General features: G+C 39.1%; 1 pseudogene; it reads right to left on the bottom strand.

Moving 5' to 3' along the window:
- Positions 1-1,427: 1,427 nt before the first annotated feature.
- On the bottom strand, positions 1,428-1,736 carry LOC143653266 (alpha-ketoglutarate dehydrogenase component 4 pseudogene; annotated as a pseudogene).
- Positions 1,737-23,268: the final 21,532 nt, after the last annotated feature.

The following is a 23,268-nucleotide window of genomic DNA, read 5'->3' as shown; positions in this document are numbered from 1 at the left end:
CCTGCCCTGAAGATTCTGGACTCTACATTCCACAGTTACATGAGACACTTTTATAAATTTTTTATTTACAAATATTTCCTGTTGATTCTGTTTCTCTAGAGAACCTAACTGATACAGTTCCTTTTCCCTTCTCTTCTCCTTCTGGGACACCCATAACATGTATATTCATGTGCTTCATATTGTCATTCAATTCCCTGAGATCCTGCTCATATTTTTTCATTCCTTTTCCTATATTTTCTTTTGTGTGTTCGATTTCAGATGCCCTGCCCTCTAGGTCACTAATCCTCTCTTCTGCCTCTTCAAATTTACTGTTGTAGGTTTCCTTTGTTTGTTTGCTTGTTTGTTTATTTCTTCTATTTGCCTTTCATTCCCATAAGTTCTGGACTTGTTTGTTTTTTTTTTTTCAAATTTTTGAGTGCTTCTTTATGTTCACCCAATGTCTTCTTTATTCCTTTTTCAATTCATTGATTTGATTTTTTTTCATGAAAGATGTGGAAGAGAATTTATTTAGCTTTGTGAGCCTTTACTTATACAATAATAACATACTCCTGGCACAGGAAGACCTTCTTAAAGTTTCATAAATTTCTTTAATAAGGTAAATCTTTAGGTTGATTTTATGAGGTTTTCAGACATTAGGTTTGAGAAAGTTACTGGGTTATCAGGATTTGCATACATGACCACAATCAAAACATTAAAAATAAACCATAGAACATGACACTTTAAGACCTACCAAAATATAATTACAATCTACTAGTCAAACACTTATTCCTATGCTATCTTCAATGAACTCTTCATTTATTTTCCATTCTGTAGTCTTTCACATTTTTTCTTAATGTAGATTACAAATAATAATCTTTTGCATTATCCCTCCAGCCTCAATACCACAAAGTCACCTGTTTCACCTTGGCTATATTTTTATCCTTTAAATAGTATATGCTTACTAAGCCAGTTATACTCCAGTAACCTTGTCAATGTAAAAACATTAAAGAATTGAGAGCAAATAATGGAGTCATTATTTCACTGATTCTAATCAGCAGCAGTTCTGCCTGATAAATTCTTTCCATCCCTAAATAGCACCTGAAAAAAAAAAGTGAAATTAAGTGAAACCTATGATATTTTACCAGGCATCATGTGCTTTCAATAGTTCAACAGTGGTAAAACTTTATAAGAGTACATTAATAGGCTAGCATTTGAAAATGTATACTTTAATAATTATAAAGCTTATAAATACTTAGGTAAGCTTGTGGAGAAGTTGACCAAGATGCATAAATTAGGAAATACAAGTGTCCATCTAAATGTTCTTTCATTTTTTTACAGAGTATTTTATTAAAGTTGTTTAATGTACAATAGATGATTTATCATTTGGAAATCCCTTTATTGTAAAGATAATTATTTGGTCTGATAATAAGCAGCAGCCCTGTCGGTGATTATTCTGGACCTTCACATTGAATAAATTTGACTTTTTCTTGAGACATAGGTTTCCTTCTGTATTTCTGAGGTAATGATTTTATTATTTCTGCAGTATCTGGAGGACCCTGATGAATCAGTAAATCTGATGATTTACTTCGCATAGAATGCTGTGAAATTGCAATTGAGTGAGCTGGTGTTCCTGCACTCAAAGTCTCTGATACACTGAGTTTAGGGTTGTCTCTCCTGGCAGGGAATCTTATTAATGGAGTATGTGGCTTGACTACCTGAATGACCCTGAGGGTAGATGCCATCTTGCTGCCCATCATGACCCCCGATTAAGCTGATTTGATTTTTTGTGAGGTTTTCCATGTCTGTTTGAAAATCCTGAATGAGTTGTTTCAAACCCTGTATCTCATCTGAAGGATTGATTTGTTCCTTTGGGCCATGTCTTTGATTTTCCTGGTATGGCTCATTTTTTCCTGATTTCTAGGCATTTGATTTCCTTATATAGTTTATTCTGGAGGTTGTTTTCACTCTTTTACATAAGATTTTCTTGCTGGATGGCTTTGTCCTCTCTCTGTTCTTTGATATTCAGTTCAACTTATTCTAGACTTCTAGCATAGGTTCTGTTTAACTAATCAGAATTTTTCAGTTCTTGTTTTAGTTTCTTGTCCTGCCTGTATGGAGAATTTTTTTTGAGGGGGGTCTCTTAGGTGTTTTCAACCCCAGTCAGATTTTCCCAAACCACTCATGCCCACATCTCAAGAGGAGACAGAGGTCAGTTTTGAGGGTGAAACCCAGCAGGTTGTCAGACTTTCCTATGAAGCCTCTAGCCTCTGCTTTTTCTATCCTGCTCAGCACATGGCCCTTGTCAGCCAGCAACTGAGCATAAAGTGATGCAGTGCCTTTAATTCCAGCAGCCTCTCCCTGCCTGTGGTGTGGTTGAGACAGAAGCTGAGGTAGAGGGCAGGCTTTGATTGCTTCTGTTTTCCATCCCCTGGGGCCTGAATTCCCTGATGGAGGGCCTCCATTTGAGCTGGGACCACCCCCCTTTTCTTAAAGAAGGTATGCCCTTTAGAGAATTAACCCCTTTCACTGGACTAGTTACTTTGTCTCTTCAACAGCCCTTTTCCATTATTTGGTGCTATCCAACTAAAAAAGCCTGTGTTTTTTCTTTTTTTTTTTCTGTCAGCCCCACCCCCTCTCCATCAAGGCAAAAGCTCCTGGTTCCTTTAGTGCTTACTCCAGGTTTATCTGTGCTGGGAGCCTGTTTTCAGTAGTAGGAATTTGTTAATTAAATCTGCAATTGGAGCTCGGTGGAGCTAAGCCCTTGCTACTAGCAAAGTCTGTTTCCTTTTCCCTCAGGGAACCAGTCTGCCATGCCCATGTGGGAAGGGCACCAGCCTCTGTGGCTTAGGGAGTCTGACAGTTCTGTGTGGGATCTTAGCCATTCCACCCATTCCAGGCTGGTGTACACTGTGTGTCCAGTCACTGATGTCCCCCCAGCAGTTGTTCCATACAGTTCCTGGCTATTTACTAGCTTCCCTGGAGGTTGAACTAAATTCTACACCTCACTATGCCACCATCTTTCTCACAGCCTGACGACTTATTCTTGAGACTCGTATAACACTGCCATCAACATACAATGGTCAAGGCAGCACCTGCTGGGTTGAAAAGGGAGGAGATTCCACACCCTGAAGGGAATGTGACAAGGCTCTGGAAGAGCATCTGGGGTGGGAGATAACGTTGTGACCATTTTTGGAAATTAAAATAGTCACATCTGGATACAAACTATACTATACTATTACTTATTTAATATTTTTTTCAAAATAACTCTTTAACTTGAATACCCTTCTTTGGAAAAGAATATTTACATCACTATTATAAATTAGAAATGAGATTCTCAGCATAAGCACATGCTAAACACAATATAAAAAAAACTGTCATTAAATTTTAGTTGCTATTGATGTATAAAGGCTTCAAACCTGAGGCTTCTTCCTCCTTTGTTAATAAATAGAACTATTAGGAAATGGTACTGGAGTGAAGTAGCCATGCAAACTCTTCTACACACATTGATTATAAAATCTGGACACGATGTTTAAAACTACTCTATAAAGACACTGAAAAGCGTCCCCACACAGACTGAAGCTAGATAATTTGTTCTTTAAAAACCTCAACTAGAAGGATAAGAAGCTCAGCACATGGCTTTATGGCCTGAGGTATTTCCAACCCCCATATGTGAGATGAGAAACTGTAGGCTCACCAGGTGGAGGTAGCAGAGTTTAGTCTTTGGGGCTGGAGATTTATGGAGGGGGGGTGAGGATGTCCTAGAACCCTTAGAAGTGAAAATACCAAGAACCTAAGTCTACAATTTATCCAAATCCATGGTTGACCATTAAACTATTCATACAAAGGAGAGACCCCAGGCAGCCCAGCACCAAAAACAGGTGAGAGATGGAGAAAAAAGAACTTCTCCAGGAGATAATTTGTGAGTTTTCAGCCTTTTTAATTGAGTGCATAAAGATACTTCATGCTTGTGAATCAGAAGACCCCATACTATTAAGATGTCAGTTCTCTTTAAATTGATCTCTATGTTCGATGCAATACCAATTAAAATTCCAGCAGGCTGTTTTTCTGCATAAATTGGCAAACTGATTCTACCTTCATATGAAAATAAAAACATCCTAAAATAATCAAAGAAATTTTTAAAAAGAAGAAAATGAGGGAAGACTTATACCTCTTGATTTTAACACTTACTCTGAAGTTTCAGAAATCAAGACTCTGGCATTTCCAAAAGGATCAACATAGCAACCATTGAAACAGAAATGTCTGGGATTAGACACACATATATGATCAGCTGGTTTTCAACAAAAGTGTCAAGGCAATTCAATGGAAAAAGGAAAACATTTTTAACAAATGGTGCTGGAATAAGTGGTCATCCATTTACAAAAGAAAAAAGAAAAGAACTTTGAACTTTACCCCATTGTACATAAAAGTTAGCTCAAAATAACCTAAATATATGGCCTAATTACATTAAAGCTAAATAAAGGAGCTAGTACCATAAAACTCCTGGAAGAAAATAAGGAGAAATCTTAGTTATTTGGATTAGGCAAAGATTTCTGAAGTGAGACACAAAAAACAAGAACTATTAAAAAAGACAAATTAGACAGTATCAAAATTTAAAACTCTTACTCTTCAAAACACTGTTAAACTATAAAAAAAGCAAGCCACTGGCTAGAAGCAAATATTTGCAAAACTTACACCTATCCGAAATATGTAAAGAACTTTTATAAATCAGTAATAAGAATAGGAATGGGCAAAAGATTGGAACAGGCACCTCATCAAAGAGGATATATAACAGCAAATAAGCCCATGAAAACATATTTCAAATCATTGGTTATCAGGGAAATAGAAATTAAAATCATAACCACTGCACACCTGCTGATTTTTGTTTGCTATATCTGCTGAAGTACAATGCACCAGAAATGGGCTGGCTTTTAACAAAGGGAATTTGTTAGTTTATAAGGTTACAGTTTTGAGACTGTGAAAATGTCCAGATCAAGGCATCAGCAAGCAATTTGGGGACCCTGGTCTCCTCTGTCAGACAGCAAGGCCCATGGAGGTGCCTACTGGTCCTCCTCTCCCAGGCTGCGTTGCTTTCAGCTGCTGGCTGCTCTGTCTATGGCTTCGTTTCTGAGTTTCTGTGTGACCTTCTCTCTCAGCCTCTGTGTCATCTTTTCTGCATGTCTTTCATCCTCTTATAAAGGACTCCATAAGAGGATTAAGACTTATCCAGGGTAGGTTTCATCTGAAATAACCTAGTGAAATGGTCCCACCACAGTAGGGCTACACCACAGGGATGGGTTACCTTTAAGAGCATGATCTTTGCTAGGGTCCATAAAACCTCCAAACCATCACCTGCCAATGGCTAAAATTAAAGACTGAAACAACAACTGTTGTCAAAACTGTGGAGCAACTAGAACGCGTGGACACTGCTGATGGGAGCACAAGATGATACACTGTGGGAAAACAGGCAGCTTCTTAAAAAAGGTTAACCTGGGGAAGATGGTGGAATAGGACAGGCAGAGCTCGCTTCTCCACTGTGGACAACTAGAGAAAAGGAAAACGACGACTGGGATGGCAGTTCCAGGGTTCAAGTGGCCAGAGAAGGACCTCTGCTTTACACGGGGAAGACCTGAATGAAAAAGTGGAGATGGGGAGTGGGGGTGAGTGTGCTCAACTGCGCCCACCCCTGGGGCCCACTGCAGTGCACTGGCTGGATCGGGGGCTGAGGAGCAGCATGCTCCCAATTCAGCTGCCAGCTAGGGAAGTCAGCCCTCTCGGTCCCACAGCCTGGAGATCCACATGGGAACCCGAGAGCCAGCAGATTCTTTTTTTCCACACAGAGACCTTGCTGCAGTGTCTAGTGCCTATCCCCCACCCCTGAGGCAGGCTGATGCAGATGCCTGGTCTTGGGTGAGACTGGGGGCTCCTCTACTCAGAAGGAGGCGGGGGGCACAGAGCAATGCTGATCTGCCAGTTGGCCAGCTAGAGAAACACTCTGGGTCCTTCTGCCTCCATCATTTCTCCACGGAGGCATGGAGTACCCACCGTGTGCATGAATAGGAAGGAGAGGTTGAGGGAGGGGGCCACATTGCAACACCAGGCACACTTCCCCTACCCTCCAAGGCCTGCAGGTCCACACCAGCCTGACTCTTCCTGGCCAGAAAAAAGCATTGCACTCCTGGACCAGATCCTGGCTAGGGAAGTTGAAACTCTCCATTTCCACAGCCTGAGGTCTTTCCACACAAGAGTCTGGGAGTCACCAGATCCACTGTGCCTGCAAGCAGGGTCTTAGCCAAGGTATACAGTGCTCACCCTCTACCCCCAGAGCCAGCAGCTTCCAGGTGCATGGAGACCTGCAGCCCTGACTGGACTGTTGCCTGGCTGGGTTCCTGCCCCACTGGCTGCCACAATTGGAGAAGAGGTGGCCCAAGAGCACGATCTGCTGGGAAGATTGAAAAAGTACAGGCTGGCAAGCTGCATTTTTGCCCAACCTCTAATAGACTTCTGAAAAGGGTTACACCTTCAATATGAGGACCCCACCCTTGTTAGGCTGGGAGTTATTGACAAACCAAGTGCCAAAGGAGACCTTCAACACAAACCCAAGCAACTACAAATTCTTAGATGAACAATCATCTAAGATATTCAAACAAATCTCCTAAATAACTTCAATGAGTTGGTTAAAGAGATAAAGGATATCAAAAAGACACTAGAAGAGCATAAAGAATTTTAAAGAATAAATATAAAAATAACTGGTCTTATGGAAATGAAAGATACTGTGGATCAAGTTTAAAATATACTAGAGACACAACAACCACAGACTTGAAGAAACAGAAGAAAGAACATGTGAACTAGAGGACAGAGCAATTGAATTTGATGCACAAAAGAACAAATGGTGGAAAAGGTCGAAAAATTGAATTGGAAATGATGGACAACATGAAGTGAACAAATAGAAGAATGATTGGCATCCCAGAACGAGAAGAGGAGAATAAAAGGCTAGGAAGATTATTTGAAGAGATAATTTATAGAACTTCAGAAACTAATCAAGACCCACCCGAATGGGTGGAGACATGTCATCACCTAATCCAGCTTAACAACCATTCTCGATTACATCACATCTCCAGGGAGATGACCTGCTTACAGTTTCAAACATACAATATTGAATAGGGGTTATTCTGCCTTTATGAAATGGGATTTAGATTAAAACATGGCTTTTCTAGGGGACATACATCCTTTCAAACCAGCACACTTAGAAAAGACATAAATAAGCAAATCAAAGAAGCCCACAAATTCAGCAAAGTGGCAGGATACAAGAGTAATGCACAAAAATCAGTCATGTTTCTATATACAGAGACACAACGTGAGCTAACCAAGGAGGCACTTAAGAAAAAATTCTATTCTCAATAAGAACCAAAGGAATCAAATATCTAGGAATAAAGGTAACTAAGTTGTAAAGGATCTGTACATAGAAAACTATGAAACATGCTAAAAGAAACCAAAGACCTAAATACGTAGAAAGACACTCCATGAGCTTGGATAGTAAGGCTAAATGTCATTAAGATGTCAATTCTACCCAAATTGATATACAGATTCAGTGCAATACCAATAAAAATTCTAACAGCCTACTTTGTGGACTTGGAAAAATTAGTTCTCAAATTTATTTGTAAGAGAAATAAGCCTCAAATAGCAAATAATCCTTAAAAAGAAGAACCATATGGAAGGACTCACACTTCCTCACTGCCAGCATGGCAGGCGAGAATTCTGCCACTGAGCCACCACTGTACCACTGATTTTTGACAAGAACCCCAAATCCAAATTTTGTCCAAGCAGTGGGACAAAATAGTCTCTTCAATAAATGGGACTGGGAGAGCTAGTTATCTGTATCCAAAGGAATGAAAGAGGCCCCCTACTTCACACCCTATACAAAAATTTACTCAAAGTAGATCAAAGACTTAAATATAAGATCCAGTACTATAAAACTCCTAGAAGAAAATACAGGGAAATATCTTCAAGACCTAGTGATAGAAGGCCGCTTCTTAGACATTACACCCAAAGTATAAGCAATGAAAGAAAAAATAGACAAATGGAAAATCCTCGAGACCGAACACTTCCGTGTGTCAAAGGACTTTGTCAAAAGGTTTGAAGCAGCCAACTCAATGGGAGATTACTATTTTGTAACCATATATCTGATAAGAATTTGATATCCAGTATACAAAAAGAAACCCTACAACTCAACAATAAAAGGACAAACAATCCAATTGTAAAATGGACAAAAGACAATAATAAGTGATTTTTTCAAAGAGGAAATACAAATGACTAAAAGGCACATTTTTAAGATGAAGATGTTCATCTTCATTAGTATTAGGGAAATGTAAGTCAAAACCACAATGAGATAACATCTCATACCTATAAGAATGGCTGCCCTTAAACAAATAGGAAACCACAAATGTAAGAGAGGATGTAGAGAAATAAAAACACTTATTCAGTGCTTTTGGGACTGTATAATGGTATAGCTGCTGTGGAAAACAGTTCTGCAGTTCCTCTGAAAACTAAATATTGAGTTGCCTTCTGATCCATCAATTCCATTACTTAGTATATACCCAGAAGATTTGAATGCCGGGACATGAACAGCTATTTGCACACCAGTGTTCACAAAAGCATTATTCACAGTTGCCAAAAGATGGAAACTATCCAAGTGTCCATCTACAGAAGAGTGGATAAACAAATTGTGGTATATACATACTGGGATGGTTGGGGTCACATGTCAGCTTGGCTAGGTGATGGTGCTTAGTTGTCTGGTTAGACAAGCATTAGTCTAAACATTACTGCAAGGATATTTCATGGCTGGTTGATAGGTCATCAGTCAGTTAGGGTGTGTCTCCCACAAATGAGAGAATCCAATCAGTTGGATTTGATCCCATCAGTTGAATACTTTTAAGGAAGAAGAGAGAAATTTCACTGCTTCTTCAGCCAGCAAGCCTCTCGGTGTAGTTTGTCAAGACCCTTCACAGCCTGCCCTATAAATTTTAGACTTTTGCTTCCCCACAGTTTCATGAGACACTTTTATAAATCTCATATTTACAGATATCTCCTGTTAGTTCTGTTTCTCTAGAAAACTCTGACTAAAACACATGCAATGGAATATTATGCAGCCATAAGAAAGAATGAAGTCCTGAAGCATGCGACAACATGGATGAACTTTGAGGACATGATGTTGAGTGAAATAAGCCAGACACAAAAGGGCTGATAGTATGATTTCACTAATATGAAATAACTGGGATATGTAAACTCAGAGTCTTAAAACCTAGAATATGGGATACCTAGAGATAGATGGAAGCCAGAGAAGGGGAAGCAGTTGCCTAATATGTACAGAACTGTTAACGAGGTTGAACTTAAAGGTTTGGGAATGGATAGAGGTGATGATAGCTTGTTATTGGGTTTGTAAGTAATAATGCTGTATTGTAGGTGGCTTTGTTTGAAAGGGGTTGTTTAGAGTCATGTATGTCACTGATCAATGCTACAAATATCAATACATCCTCACATGAACTACTACAAATGTAGAACACTTGTACAAGGGTTTATAGTAGAGTGATATATATGGGGGGAAATTACCTATTACAAGCTATGGACTAAAGTTAACAACAATACCTTAATATACTTTCATCAATAGTAATAGGATTTCATCAATAGTAATAGGTGTACCACCCCAACACTAGGCATCAATAATAGGGGGAGATAAGGGAAATATGGTGTTTGGGTTTTCTGTTTTTGTATCTATCTGATATTTTTATTTTGGGAATAATGAAAATGGTCTAAAATTGAGTGTGATGATACTGCAGGACATTGTATACTTAGATAAATATATGGTATGTGAATATATTTCAATAAAATCCACAGATTAAAAGAAAAGGTAAATATATACCTACAATAACAACCAACAATTCCACTCCTGGTTTTTTACCCAAAAGAAATGAAAAATATATGTCCACACAAAAACTCGCATGTGAATGCTCAAAGCAGCTTTATTTATAATAGCTAAAAATTGATGACAATCCAAATGTCTATTAGCAGATAAACAAATTTTGATATAGCCATTCAAAAGAAGACTGCTCAGCAATGAAAATGAACAAACTATTGGTATATACAACAACAAAGATGAATCACTCAAAAAACATTATGCAGAATGAAAGAAGCCACGCAGAAAATGAGAATACCTCATATCATTCTATTTATTTCAAATTTTAAAAATGCAATCTAACCTATAGAGATAGAAAGTAGATGGAGTGGTTGCCTGGTGCCAGAGGTAGAGAAAATAATTGACAACAAAGAGGCACGAAGAATGTTCTGTCTTGATTGTGGCAGTGAGTAAATGTATACATTCTTTAAATTCTCCAAAATTAAAATTAGTGCAGTTTAGTATATGTAAATTTATTGAATGTATTCAATAAAGATGAATTTTTTTTAAAAAAGGAAATTGCCTAGAAGAAGCATTAAAATACATACTGGCAACATAAGACTTTCTTTTGGAGGTTATCAAAGGATTGGGAAAAAACTGTATAACTTCATTATTTGAATCAATGTCCTTAATGTCTAAAATGGACTGAAAGCACAGTAGGAAACATTGCCTTTTGTAATTACAACTATACCTAGAAGGGCCTCCCCTAATTCCAGGAATTAGTGGGCAACTATTTTAAAGGGCAGGCTTTATAGAAATGCATCAGAAGAGGAGAGAAAGGCGATGCTCAGGAGAGCACCTGAACTAGGGAGGGGAGGAAGGTGAAAAGCTGGAGAGAAAGAGGAAAAGCAGAAGGGTCTATTCTCTATGCTGCTTAGTCTCTTTTCTTGGTCAGGGGGGTGATCCCTTTAACTTCTCATGAGACCACTTGAACAGGTTGGGGTAGAACAAGGAAAGTAAAGGAACAGTCCCAGCTAAGCAGCCCTGGCAGCTAAAGCTGATGCTGTTGCTACAAACCATATGCATTCTCAGACCTGCCCCTAACAGGGCCCACCCCTGACATGTGCAGAGCCCCAGGTCAAAAGGGCAAGTGGAAGGGACTGTTCTTTATGCCTAAAGTTATCCTTGAAGCTATCAAGCTGCTAAATGAAATGCATTCTATCCTTAGACTTTGACAAGTATACCTGCATAATGACAAAAAATAAGTTGGGTTACTATGTAACTGAGTCGGCAAAACATCAAAGACCACTGAATTTATTATTACATATGCTTCAGTGTTCTATTAATGCGCTACTGGTGTTTGGATAAGAAACAAATATATAAATCAATCATAAGTTATATTTATTTAATAAATCTTTTTATACTTCATTTCAGTAAATTTAAAATTATATTTACAATCAAGCCTTTCACATAACTTATGTTTTACAGACAGCAATGACCTAAAGGATGAAACAACCAAAATGTAATTATATTTAAATATAGTTATATTTCAAAATAGGCTATTTCTCCTCTAAAATACTCCATACTAGATGTATAAATAAAAGGCAAAATACACATTTTAATGAACAAATATAAAATTTTTAAATCCAATTTTATTTAATTTTCAAAAATGTCATCAAATCTTATTAAACGTATTTTGTTTAATACGTTTAAATAGGAGTAAAACTATTTCTTATTGCAGCATTCAATTTCCATCTACTTGCCTATGTAAAGAATTGGTCTCAAGCTCCATGGCTGTTATAGTTAAACCTATACACACATTTAAGAATAACATGTTGTTTAAGTTTGCTAGCTGCCGGAATGCATTATACCAGACACAGAATGGCTTTTAAAAAGGGAAATTTATTAAGTTGCAAGTTTACAGTTCTAAGGCTGTGAAAATGTCCAAATTAAGGCAAGGCTATGAAAGTGTCCAATCTAAAGCATCAGGGAAAGACACCTTGGTTCAAGAAGGCAGATGATGTTCAGGGTTTCTCTCTCAGCTGGAAAGGTACATGGCAACATCCGTCAGCTTTCTCTCCTGTCATCTTCAACAGCTGCCCCGGGGCTCTGTCCATTCTGTTCGCTCTGTTGGTTCTGGTGGCTCTTGTGGCTCTCAAGCTTCTTCCAAAATGATTTCCTCTTAAAGGGCTCCAGTAAGCAACTCCGCGTTGAAAGGGTGGAGACACATCTCCATGGAAACCATCTAATCAAGAGTTACCACCCGCTTTCCCCTGCAGCCTCTGCCCAGGCTGGACCTCTCCGCACAGCTCTGGACACCTGCAGGACCACTATGGGTTTTGGGCAGATGCAATCACTGGATGATTTGAAAGGAGGGCACCCTTGGCCTCCTGAAGAGAGGAAATAGTGACAGCAGGAGCCTTCATGTGGAGTCTTCAGGTGCACAAAACTGAACAAGAAATCTGCCTTCATCTGAGTCTCAGATGTCTGACAGACCTGTGTGGCCCCACAATAAGTAAAGATACCATATTACATTTAGTTGTACTGTCTCTTTGTGCTCCTCTTGGCTAAGACCGTTTCATGATCTAGGCTGGGGTTGTGGGTTTTGTTGGAAGACATGCCCAACATCACATGTCAAGGGTACGTTGATGTTAACCTTGATCGACCTGCTGAGGTCACGTTTGCCAGATTTCTCCACTCTAAAATTACTACCTCCCTTTCTATATTTAACCCTTCTAAGTATGGGAAGTTATGCTGTACACATCCTTGGAGACAGAGTATCCACATAAATTATTTGTAATTCTTCTGCACAGATTTGACTCTTTTCCGTTTATTTTATTTGCTTGTTTGCTCTATTACTTGGCTCCTGTGCCCTTCTGACATACCCCATTATTATGGTTATTTGTTGTTGTTGTTGTTATTTCTTAAGCACGTCCTCATTTTTTTAAACTAAAATGTACCCAAAGCTTACTTTGTTTCCTGCACCAGGCCCAGAATCAGCTATTTCTTCAAGGATTCCCTGTTTCATTTTATTGGAGAACAGAATCAATACCATTCTAATCATGATCTTTTGTTCGTGGCCCCTTATGTACTATAAACAAATATTTCTTTAAATAACAAATTTTCTCTTTCTAGGACTTTTATATTACTGTTACCATTTCTACTGCTATATATAATTGTAGGTTTTTTCGCTTTTTGTTTCTTACGCCTTTGATTTTACCTCCTAGTTCACTGTTCTGTTTTTAATGCACTCTTATTGACGTATATTATATAGTCACATACCATATAATCATCCAAAGTATACAGTCAATGGTTCACAGTATCATATAGCTGCGCATTCATTACAATTGATTTTTAAACGTTTTCATTATTCCAAAAACAATAAAGAGAATAAAAATAAAAGTAAAAAAGAAACCAAAAGCAAAGCAACAACAAAAAAGTTACCACCCACAATTGGGTGGGTCGCATCTCCATGGAAACAATCAAAAAGCTCCCATCGAGCAATTTTGAATAAGGATGAAAGAACTTGGTTTTTCTTGGGTATACAACAGATTCACACCAGCATGCAGGTAGTGCTTTAATATCACAAAATACTCTTCTGCTGCTCTGTGTAACTACTATAGATAATGTGCTAATTTATGAGGAGCACTGGAACCAAAAATTGGAACACAACGAGAAGCAAGAAAATGAATGCTTAGCATTGCTGGGAAGCAATAACCCTTTATGCAAGAATCTACTGCAAGTTAATTAAAGATAAATTAATTAAATTGTCTTTTCTTTACCTCAGTGCTCCACTGCTCAAGACATTGTTCCATTCCAAAGCAGGTCCAACATAGGCAACTTACAGTTTCCAACATTCATTGCGTTCAGGTACCGCTGCTTTTGTTTCAAGAACCTGGCACAGGAGGTATAAAGAAGCATCCCCCTGAACAGTGTGAGTTGTGAAAGCAGATGTTTGGGGATTTTCTGCCCAAGAGTTGAATGCTAGTTCTTAGGTGACAGAGCTGCCCATTTGTCCTTTGATATCTGTGCATTTGATGGATGCCCAGCGCTCCCTAAAGCAGGGGGCTTAGGGTCCCAAGGCCAAGGCTAAGGACAGCACTACGTGCGTTTAAACTTTTAGTCTGATTATACCCACTCTTTTAGTTAAGATCTGTTCAATCAAATTTTAATTATATAAGTAATTTGTGAGCATACTTATTTTTAAATTATTTATACATTAAAGACAGGACTAAAATCCAGCTCACTCACCCCAACTGATAAGTTTGGTTCTGAGTTCAGTACAAATCTTTCTAAACACATTACATCATGGTGACAGCTAACATCTGTGACATGTTTACACTGTGCCCCGCAACAGTTCTAAGCAATTTACTTACATCGCCTTTTTTAACCTTCACAATAATCCCATGAGATGCTGACTTTACATATACATATTTATTTATAGAGGGCATTCAGCAACGATTATGTGTGCCTGTGTATTCACTGTAGAATTATCATACTTTAGGCTTAGCTCTGAAACTTAGTTTGTTCTCTTAATATACATATTTATTTATAGAGGGTATTCAGCAATGATTATGTGTGCCTGTGTATTCAATGTAGAATTATCATACTTTAGGCTTAGCTCTGAAACTTAGTTTGTTCTCTTAATATGTCTTAGAGACCATTGATATTAAGATATTAAGATCACATTTTCTTTCAAAACAGCAAAGGGTATATTGCAAGCAAAACCTTCTTTGGATGGGGAACAAAGGTTTTCTAAAGATCTTCAGAATTTCCCATTTACTGAGATTTATAATTTTTGGATCTTGAATTAGTTTCTGCTTCTGAGATCCAAGGCAATTAGACACCAGGGAAAGGGTCAGGTACACAGCTGGCCAAGGAAAAAGCCTCCACATGCAAAACTCCAATTTGTCGACAACATTTTTCTCCCAGGAGAAACATGACAGCCCTCCAAATGAAAAAAGGGCAAAAGTTCCCACCAAGTTCTTTCAAGATGACTGTCTAATAAAAACACATTAAGGAGCAGAAATTGGAATGTCCATGCAATTATTCTTTAATTGAAGAAGGCTTCCTACTCAAGACCATATTAGCAAAGGGCCAAAGTTTGTCTCCGCACCTCTTCCTCCTCCCACACCGACCCTCCTCACAACAGCAATCCTTTCTTGCATTCTGAGTTTCAAAGCGCCCCCATGTTCCACAATTACTAATTTCTCTTCCCCACCCTCATTTGCTTTACTTCATAAATGTAGATTTCAATTTGGTGTTGATAAAAAAATAATAATAACACAAGTGAGGTATTTCATCCTAACAGGTGAGTGGCTGATACATGCCCTTTCAGAACTATCCAGACACTTTTATTTTGTCAATCAGCCTCCTTTGGGGAGACATTTAGACAGGAAGAGCACTCAAATATTTACTTTTCTCTATTGTCATTGGTAGAAAAATCAAACTAGTATAGTAGATTGCAACACGCAAGACAAGACTAAAAAAAAGAAATATGGTAAAATATGAAGAGATTTAACAACAACAGATATTTTTATCCTTTCTCCTTTACTAGCAAAGTTTCAAAGATTTGGTTTTTAGCATGCTAGTATCTTTCTGTTGCCTCACGAAAAGAGGTATACCTGGATAATTTCACTAGCAAGTATATGCCTCAGGTTGTCATTAGGGGAGTTTTCCACCATTATCCATAGTTGATTAAGAAAATAAAATTCCTGAAAATTCCATTCATGTGAGACCCCTCTCTAGGCAATAATCCATGGCTTTAAGGCTCTCTCTTCCCTTGCATAAAACAAATCTGTAGCATTCTCCCCAGATAATTATTTTCCCAGATTAGTTCCAGGTATGTGTGTATGTATACATACAAAGCAAAAATATAGATCCAATAAGTTTCACACAGTTGTGTCCCATTTAATCAAAAGGAACATGGCATGCTCAGACTTGACAGGGTCATGAAATTCCTGGATGACCTTGTTTGGAACCTCCACGTCCCCTTGCCACAGCCACTGTCCTTCCCAGGGGCTACCTGGGAGGCTGCTGGGCCTTCTGTCCAGCTCTCTGCCCAGGCCTCACGGTGTCTCTCAGCTGAGAAAATGCACTGGCTTTGGTTCTCCTAAGGCCCAGGCAAGTAGATTCTAAAACAGCTCCAAGATACAGGGGTTGGAGCTGCATTTTTAACAAGGATATTAGAATATTCTGAGGTAGGCAGCCTGTGGATCATAATTTTAACCATACATTAAAACATAATGCACTAGAAATATTTTTAAAAGCACTTTATTTTTTAAAGAAAAAGTAGGTAGCTTTAGTAAAAAGATTCTTGAAAGTGGAAACTCATATATTTGTTATCTAATTATTACTGGAATTTCATCAGCAGGCCCATGGGTGGGATGGGTGATTTCTACTGAGCACCAAACTCTTAGCAAAGGTCTACAGGTGCCAGACACTGTACTAAGGGGAGGGGCAGGGGAGCTTGCTGTCAAAGAAGGAATTCACAGTTGGAAGACGGTGCTCAGTTATTTGCACTTGTTTCCTGGCTGAGCCTGGAAACCAACAAGCTGGGTGAGCTTGGGAAAGTTGGGTGAACTGCTCTAGGGTTTCTTTCTGTGGGAAAGAGAAAAGAACTCAACAATATCTCAGGTTTCTTCTGACTCTCATAAATTCTATGATTCTACATATAGCCCTACTTAGTTACAATCAAAAAACAAGTCTTTTTGCAAAAATAGAGCTGCACCAACTTCAGGTGGTGCTAAACAGAATGGAAACCAAACACGTATTTCCACCTGACCAGAGAGTACCTGTGAAAGGTTCCCAGGGGAAATGTGGATCTTTTCTGGTCTATTAGCCATTATCCCAAGTCTTCCACATACAGTTCGGAGCATTTACCTTCAAAAATCCTGAGCTGCAGCTGTGGGCTCTCTCTCACTCAGCCAACACGACAAGCAAACTCACCACCCTCCCCCTGTCTACGTGGGACATGACTCCCAGGGGTGTGGACCTTCCTGGCAATGTGGGACAGAAATCCTAGAATGAGCTGAGATTCAGCATCAAGGGATTGAGAAAACCTTCTCGACCAAAAGGGGGAAGAGTGAAATGAGACAAAATAAAGTGTCAATGGCTGAGAGATTCCAAACAGAGTCGAGAGGTTATCCTGGAGGTTATTCTTACACATTAAGTAGATAACACCTTGTTAGTCAAGATGTAGTGGAGAGGCTGGAGGGAACTGCCTGAAAATGTAGAGCTGTGTTCCAGTAGCCGCGTTTCTTGAAGATGATTGTATAATGATAAAGCTTTCGCAATGTGACTGTGTGATTGTGAAAACCTTGTGTCTGATGTTCCTTTTATCTACCTTATCAACAGATAAGTAAAACATATGGATTAAAAATAGATAAATAATAGAGGGAACAAATGTTAAAATAAATTTAGTAGATTGAAATGCTAGTGATCAATGAAAGGGAAATGTAAGGGGTATGGTATGTATGAATTTTTTTGTTTTCTTTTTATTTCTTTTTCTGAATTAATGCAAATGTTCTAATAAATGGTCAGATGATGAATATACAACTGTGATGATATTGTGAGTTATTGATTATATAACAAGAATGGAATGATCATATGGTAAAAATGTTTGTGTTTATATGTTGAATAAAAAATAAATAAATATAAAAATTAAAAAATAAAATTCCTGAGCTAGTTTATGTTACCTTTTGAAAGTAACTTTCTCTATGCCAGGTATAATGGGAACCTGTTAAGAAGAAATGTCTTTCAAACTTTATGGGGCTTAAATGTTTCTAAGAACAGTCTCACCTTGGGACCTATCATATGCAAAAATACAGACTACAAAAGCAATAATTATTTTCTATACAAAAGTACTCACCGATTAATTCTTTTAAACAACAAACTCTTTTATGGCATAGTAAATGCTATTTTAGGTATAAAACTTTGTCTTTACACAACTTTTCAGAAGCAAAGTAATACTACCTAATATTTCGAAGTTCTAAGTCCTTGAGGCGCTATAATTTCTAATCTTCCAAAAACCTTACAAGCTAGGTATCATTTTCCCCCAATTTACAGATGAGAAAAATAAGGCACAAAGAAGTTAAGAAATTTGTCCGCAATCGCACAGCAATAAAGTGGTGGAGTGGGGGCCTCAGCACAGACAGGCTGGCCTCTAAGCCTATTCCACAAGGTGCCCTGTAAAAATGAATCTAGGGTTCAGCAGAGGGGAAAAGGTCATCAACTGAGCTAGCATTTCCTTCAGGCTCCTCAAGATGTTAAATCATTAGGATTATCCACATTGACCCCTGAAGGCCATTTATTCCTAGTCTGAAATGAAATTTTACAGTTAAAATAGTATCACCTGAACAACCTAAGCAGACCCAGTCCTTCACTGTCTCCCATGCTTTAGTCATTTCTGTATACCATCAGCATTATTTTTCTCTCATCCATGTATAATTTGAACTATGATTTATTTAATTCTTTAAATTATGTACTTTATTTCAAAAAGTATATCTTTGAATTCACTGGTTTAATGTGCTAGCTATATTTTTTCAATTAACTTTAAAATAACCCATTTAAATTTTTAAAACACCATCCATGTATCTCCTAAAATGCTTTATTATTATTTTCTCAACTCTGGCAACATATACCAGAGTTGAGAAAATGAAATTGAAAACCTGTGACTTCTGCCAACACACTAAAGTTAAAAGAGGTCAATAACAAGGTTTTCTGTGGAATCCGAAAGGAGCTTTGTATTTATGTGACTGTCTTTACCCACCAAGACAAATGCAAGAACAACTTCAACCCACCCAGCTGTGACTGTTAAGCCCCAACCATCGTGAAGAACATTGAAAAAGTAAATATGAACCCAAGGAAAAGCATTTGTGAATCTCTACTATACTAAAATGTCTTGTTTTCCTTAAATGTATTATAGTATATCATTAGATAATAGATCTTGTTAAACTATTTTTTATTTGCATTTTTTCCTAATTGTCAGACATCTGAATTGACTTTGGAAGGGAATCTTTCTACCATTCAGTGGAAAGTGGGGTTCTAAATTCTCTTCCACTGGTCTGGGAAGTAAATACTGACAATTGTCAGAGTCTGCAGACTCCTATGAAAACAAATTCCCATGGAAGAAATGGCTTTTATCAGAGTGTGTCACCCTAGGGACCAGAAAATGAAGGAGTGAAGGTAGCAACTATGGCCAAATTCCATTCACTCTTCTCATATGTATGGAATCAGACTCAATGATTTCTTGGAGTCCTGAAAGCCAGTTAATCCCTCGAAAGAACAAGATGATGAGCCAGGAGGCAACAATACATTTCCTGTTTTCCTTACAGGCAGTTTTAGAATATGCTAAGGAAGGATTCTTATTTTCTTTTTTGTGTAGGGAAAGTAGGGCCAGTATTTGATATTTTTCCTGTAATTGTCATCTTTCACTCAAATAGAAAAGTCCGAGCATTGGACTCCACTAATGGAAAAACGCACTCCACAATCTTTTAGTTTTATAATTTGTGCTGCCCTTTTATGCTGTTCATAGAGATGAATGGCACTGGACACTCAGATCCATGTAGGCTTGAATTCACATTAGGAAAGTAAACATGAATGCTGATATTTCCATAATCAATTTTATTTTTATGCAACCTCTCTTTACAAGAACACAGAATTCATTTCTTAAACCAAAATCTCATTAGCATACATTAAAAATACATGTGGAAAACATCTTTTTATTTTAAGTGTTTTAAAGTCAGCCTGTCTATCCTATTGTAGGAGACACCAAAGGGAGTTCAATATAAGAAACTCATCTGATCGGCCCACAAACCTCATCATGTAGGTGAAATGATGACTTAGGACTTCAGAGATTGACAAAGAAATCTATGAAAAGACAGTAGAACCTGATGGAGAGCTGGCATTTTGCTCTAACCCACAGTGCCACAGATGCCAATTCACCCATGGAAGTGATTTTTACCACCTATGGGGGGTTGAAGAACTGAGCTAGTTACCTAAATTTAAAAATTGGGAAATTTCACATTAAAATGTGGATTTCTAACTACACTTTGAAAACACCATTTCTGGCACCATTTGGGCTCATCCTTCAGCATGTCAGCAATAAGAGAGACTGCCCCATGAAATCTCGACTTTACCCACTCCATTAATTGCACCACCATCCAGCCCCATGAGTAATAAGCTAGAGAGAGAGAGAATGTGAGAGGGCAAGGCCAGCTGGTGATGGAATTAAGAGAGCCCTTGGGAAATCACAGGTTCTTCTGACAGTGTCCCAATCTCTGTCAATTCTTGCTACCATCCTTCTCAGAAGACAGGTAATGTTTGTGACCAATGGCTGCTAGGAGGAATTAGATTGTCCAATTCTTCCAGGCTTCCAGACACCACCAAAACTTTTCAGATAAGTCAGAAGCCAACTCACACAAGCTATCTTTCCAGAGCTTCTGAGAGGCCACTCAAGTGCAAGCTTGGAACACATACGAATATGCAATTACACAGGCTGAGATTCAAGGCACATCATGTCTTTAATTTCTGTAAATCAACTTAAATTCAGGCAGCACCTGCTAAACAGCCTGTGGTCACCACCCAGAGCTCCTCTCTGGCTGGGTGGGAATTGCTAAGCACAGGGAAGGCCAGCCCTCCTCTCGGCACCTCTTCAGACATCACCCTGAGAAGCCTTGTCTCCCCCAAAAGAAAATTGGATTTTTGCTCGCATGTGGTTCTGGTAACCACCTCAACACATTCAATGGCCAATCTGGTGGGAGTACCATCAGGGACTGAAACCCATAAGGGGGCACTGAACTCATGACTTTGGTCCTGCTTAGCGTTGAGAGCTCATTAATTGAGCCAATCAGACACAGGCAAAGGCAATGGAAAGAAGATATTGGAAATCTATGGCCAAATGGCTGTGGGAAAGAATAATTAAGTGAAAAAAAGCAATGTGCCAAAGACATGTGTGTGCGGGAAAACACTGGAAGGACATTCACCAAATGTCGACACTGGTCTCCTCAGAGGAGGGGATGTGGGGCAGGAGCCCAGGGAAGGGAACTGGGCATGGTTAGATTACACAGCCTGCTCAGCTTGAGTCTTCTACAGCACATATTGCTTTCATAATATTGCAACCTTAAAAATAGTTATAAGATATACAATATATGCTATGGGTTGAAATATATTTATTCACAGAAATAAATAATATGCTATGTGCATCTCTGGGTGGTGGACTTAATGGGTAATTTTCTTTTCTTTATAATTGTCAGTATCCTTCAAATTTTCTACATTTATAATCTGGAAAAAAACAATGAACATTCATAGTAAAGTTTAAGATGAACTTTGACCTTAAATCATCTCTGATCCTTATCTTCTTACTCCTCAAAGCTATAATTGAATGGAAAACTTGTATTTGCCTCCCTCTCCCTGATTTTCCACATCGTGGCCCCCACAACATTTCATCACTCACAGCAACTGGTTTGTAAAAACATCTGTTGTGATCAAGATGGCGGCTTAACAACTGTGCGTGTTTTAGTTCGTCCTTCAGAACAACTACGAAATAACCAGAAACAGCACAGAACAGCTCCTGGGGCCACGTCAGTGACCAGACACACAGCGTACCCCAGTCTGGAACAGCTGGACCGGCTGCGAGCACCCCTTCGAACCGTGAGTTCCCAAAGCTGCGGTGGCCAGCACCCCTCCCCCACAGGCCGCTTCCCAGAGGGGAAAGGAAAGGACTTTACCAGCAGCAGGGACTGGACACAATCAAATGGCAATTGTGGAACTAATTAACAAATTCTGACTACTAAAAATAGGCCCCCAGCTTAGGTGAACCTGATCAAAGTGGAGGTTGCTCATTTTTGCCCCAGTGCCAAGGGGGCAGGACTGACAGAAAAAGGGGGAAAAAAAAGAAGGAAACAGAGGTTTTTGTGACTGTGTATCTACAAAGGCTTGACTGACACTGGATACAGCGGCAGGACTTTTCAGGCTGCAACTGCCCCAGGCATAGGCAGAAGTGAGCTCTTTTGGGGGCTTGTCTGGAGCCTGTGCCTCCCCCAGGGGAGGGGTGAAGCCCAACTCAGGTGGAATCCCTCCATCAAGGAATTCAGACACCAGGGCTTGGTAATTTGAAGCCATTAAAACCAGCCTACAACCTCTCCTCTGTCTCCACCATGCCCCCAGCAGGGAGAGTCTGCCAAAGTTAAAGGTACCACATCATCTTATGCTGGTGGCACCTGCAGTCAGACAAACGCCACACACAGGGCAGGATAAGAAAAACAGAGTCCAGAGACTTCACAGGAAAGTTTTTCAACCTGCTGGGTCTCACCCTCAGGGAAAACCAACACAAGTGACTCTTTCCTCCTGATAGGAGGCCAGTTTGGTCTGGGAAAATCTGGCAGGGGTATATAATGTCTAAGTAGATCTTCCTAAGTGTGGGGGTGGGGAGGCACCACACAAGCAGGGCAAGAAACAAGAAAACAAGAACTGAAAAATTCTCCTCTGTTAAACAAAACTTAAGCTAAACGTCCAGTTAAAGCTGAACGGAATGTCAAAGAACAGATAGACAACAAATTCATCCAGCAAGAAAACCCTAGATAAAAGAAGTGAAAGCAATCTCCAGAATAAACTAATTAAGGTAATTAAATGCCTAGACGCCAGCAAAAAATAACAAAACATCTGTTGGCATAGCCAATAACTGATAACATGTCAAACAGGTCCCAGCGTTGAGCTTGGTTCAGAAGAAAACCATTAGAGAAGCAGCTAGTTTCTATATTTAATGTACACTGAGCTCCTACAATGCCCCAAGTGTCCACACCACTATGCACAGAAGGCTATGACTCAAAGCCTATGTCCATTGAAGATACAATGACTATTTGGAAAGATGCAAATCCCCAAAACAAGTGCATTTGTAATCAGCTAAGGAGAGTGTCTTCTGCAATGAGTGATGCCTAATCTAATCACCAGAAGGTTTTTATGGAGGATTCAGAAGAGACAGTCACTCTTCTGCTTCAGCCGGTGAGCCTCTCCTGTGGAGTTCGTCCCAACCTTTCATCAGAAAGCTTCACAGCCTGCCCTACAGATTTTGAACTCTTCCATTCCCAAGGTTGGCCAGCCAGCCTCTCCTGAGAGTTCATTGAGGAACTTTATAGAGTTACCAGCTTGCAGCCTGCCTTACAAACCTTGGGCTCTACATCCCCACGGTTACATGAGAAACTTTTATAAATTTTATATTTACAGATATCTCCTGCTGATTCTGTTTCTCTAGAGAACCCTAGCTAATACACCTGTCAACCTCTGATGAATGGATATTCCTGATATGAAAGCTGGCCTAGGGGTACTTGGACTAATTTCTAAAAAATCCTTCAATGCAGAAAATTCAAAGGGGCTAAGCCCTAGAGGTTATCAAGTAATAC

This window comes from Tamandua tetradactyla, chromosome 13, assembly GCF_023851605.1.
Source record: "Tamandua tetradactyla isolate mTamTet1 chromosome 13, mTamTet1.pri, whole genome shotgun sequence".
Lineage (NCBI taxonomy): Eukaryota > Metazoa > Chordata > Mammalia > Pilosa > Myrmecophagidae > Tamandua > Tamandua tetradactyla.
Note: the sequence above shows the minus strand (reverse complement) of the source record. Positions and strands in the feature narration are given on the sequence as shown.